The sequence below is a fragment of the Solanum pennellii genome, chromosome 2 (genome assembly GCF_001406875.1).
Source record: "Solanum pennellii chromosome 2, SPENNV200".
Taxonomy (NCBI): Eukaryota; Viridiplantae; Streptophyta; class Magnoliopsida; order Solanales; family Solanaceae; genus Solanum; species Solanum pennellii.
Window position 1 is genome coordinate 33,195,982 of NC_028638.1, and position 3,321 is coordinate 33,199,302.

Consider the following 3,321-nt stretch of genomic DNA (forward strand, 5'->3'; position numbering starts at 1 on the left):
TATATATATATATATATATATATATATATACATATATATAAATTCTTCATGAATCGTGTTCTGTTTTTTGTTCACATGATAAAATTATTGTTGTACCAGCTAATGTTGAGATCGTATCTCATAAAATTTTGAAATGTATAAAAAGATGAATATGAGCCCGTTCACCCTTTATGTGCCCATCTACTATCATTTGGTTTCAATAGATGCATTTGTGTTATGGTCACATATGCTTTATTATCAACTTGCATTTTTATTTTTGTAAAGATTGTTTGCTCGAATTATTAAATCAAGAGCACATTTCAAATCATGAAATTATATTGATGATGTTAATTTATATCCAAGTGATTTAAGCAGAAATTTATGTCTCTAGTTATAGCTAAATCATTGGTTATGAAAAAAAAAACTTGCAAAAGGAATTTGGTATGAGATGTGTTCTTTGAAGTGTAGCAACACTTGTACGTATCAACCAAATAATTCTCATCTAGAAATTTAAATACGTGGTACATTATTCCATTGATCGATCACCATGCAATGCACAAACATGATTCCCCAAATAGGGTTGACTTGATGTTATATTCTTTACATTAGGAGGAGGGATGATAAGCACCTGGAAATAAGCTATATATAATGAATTATTATTGGTATTGGCACGATGCTCATTGAGAAAATAATTTAAGCGAATTTTCAGACGCATTCAATGACCCTATATTATAATCCAGTCATAAATGTTCTAAAAAAATGTCCTGAAGGAACATAATTTATGGTATGCGTGACATAAATAAATTGATTCAAAAAATAGTACTTCTTGAAGAAAAAGATGAGCTGGAGCAAATGACTAAGATGGTCATAATAATGAGGCAACTGTTTTAGAAAGAGCACCACAACATAAACATTTCTTAAATCTTAGAAAAGGTTTAGGTACATGAAAATGATGAAAAAAATAAACAGAGCTCGAGGGCTATGCCATATTAGAATCGATATTAAATAATCATCAACGATATCTGTAATATAATTTAGCGCTCAAAATTATAAATAATAATGAGGATCTCGATTTTAAAATTTTCAAATGATTGATAAAAGAAATTTTACAATTCAAGTATATTTTATTTCACTTGAAAAAAATGATGTTTTGAATATAATGTCAGTAAAATACAAACAGTTTATTGTGCGACAAGTAAAATCATATTATATATTTATATAAAAGAGAATCCTAGGTCACCCTACATGGCGCCACCACAAGAAAGAATTGTCTTTTAAATTTAATTATTTCCAAAACTAGCCTTCATCTTGCTTAAAAAGATGTAACTTTCATGAAAATTAAAGTTGCGAATTTAACGAAGAGTTGCGACTTTTATCAAAAGTTATGACTTCTACGAAAAAATTGTGAGTTTAATGAAACGTTTTTATCAAAAGTTGTGACTTTAATGAAGAGTTGCTACTTTTTTCAAAAGTTGTGACTTGAATAAAAAGTTTCGACTTTAATGAAAATTTGCGACCTTATGAAAAGTTTGCGACTTTTATGAAAGGTTGTGAACTTTCCGATGGGTTGCAACTATTTCAAATAGTTGTAACATTTCTGATGAGGCATAATAAATATTTGTTCACAATACCCTTTGTTGTCTATAAATACAAAAATTTTCTCTCACTTTAAAACAATAAAAATTCTAATCTTCTTCTTCTACTTCCGCAAAATTAAATATTTTTGTACTTTGCTCTTTTTGAGTGAATTACTAACACCACTATTTTTTTACCAATAAGTTGGTGAATAAAATCGTTTCATCCTAAGAGGATGTAATTCTTTAAACCTCTTATACTGGAGGGGAATAGTTTTCTTAAGGGGACATTGTGTATCCAGTGGACTCGATTTTTTCCATTATATTTCATGGTATTTATACATATCCCGGTATGTTTTTTTTGCACCCATTAATTTATACTCATGATATTAATTGTAGTTTTCGAGTACATGTTTTAAACTTTGTTTTTTATGTTTAAGCAAAGTTATTTTCTCCGGTTATATTGAACATATACACATATAGTACGTATATTTATTGTCCAAAAAAAATATTTTACTTAGTTCCAAAAATTCATATTTTGATATTCTATATTAAATTCTAAAAGTACTATATATAAGCTTACTTAATATCTTTTTTTACACAAATATGAAATTGCTCACTTATAAATTGAAGAAATTAATTATGCATGTTCAAAAATTATAATTGTTTTCATGTGCAAGCATAATTTCTTTTTTGAATATTTTAACAATTTTTTGAATTTTTGCCTTAGACATATATACAATTGTATAATCTATGCAACTTAAATGTTTTTTCTTATCACGAAACGCCTTTGTGTGTGTGTGTGTGTGTTTGTGTATATATATTCATTCTTATTTTCTTCTTTTTTTTCTTTCAATGTTGATTAATGAACCAATGATTTATTATATCGTGAATAATTCATTCATTAGAGGTTCTTGAGTTATGTCATAATGACAAATAATTAAATTCATGTTGGAATATTGCTAACATTTTTTAAGAACTTATTCTTCTTTTATTTCTAGTGTATGAATATTAGTAAAAAATTATTTGCAAGTTAAATGCATTTATTCTTTATGACCGCGCGAAGCACGGAAAAATTACCTAGTTGAAAGATATAAAGTACAACTTGTGTCTTGTGATATAAAGATATTTCGCCGAAGTCATGACATTATTATATGGAGGTGTGTTTCCAGTGGTGGATGCAATGATATTTCTTTCAGTCTGACAATATATGAAAAACTATTAAATGATAAATGATTTTCATGTCTAGGTAGACAGATAAAGATGAAAATCATTAAATGATATGAAAGGTTTTAAAACGATTCCATTGAATAGCACCCCAATTGTTATGGGATAGTTTGACATAAAAATCAGTTTGATTTCATTAAAATGGTTAGAAAGTACCATGTAATAGTGCAATTGGTGCACTTATGTATTCTTTGATTATTACTTATTGTATAACAATTTATTAATGTGCATGCAAAATATAACATTACTCCTACCGATAGAGATATCAAATTTAATCAAATATAAGTTATAAAATTGTTTATTCTAACCAATCTTGTCAAGGTTTAGTGGTTATAAAATTGCAGCAAATCGTTTGATTTATATGAAGCTTGACCTCAATAGAGATATATGTTTTCATATGAAAATATTGTCATATTATAGAATTCTACAACACAGTTAATTTTATTATCATTAAAGTCTCTACCACTTGGCTATTGCTAAAAAAAAGTTGAATGAGCAATTTATCTACACCGGTCACAAACTAAGTGATTGTCAAGGATGT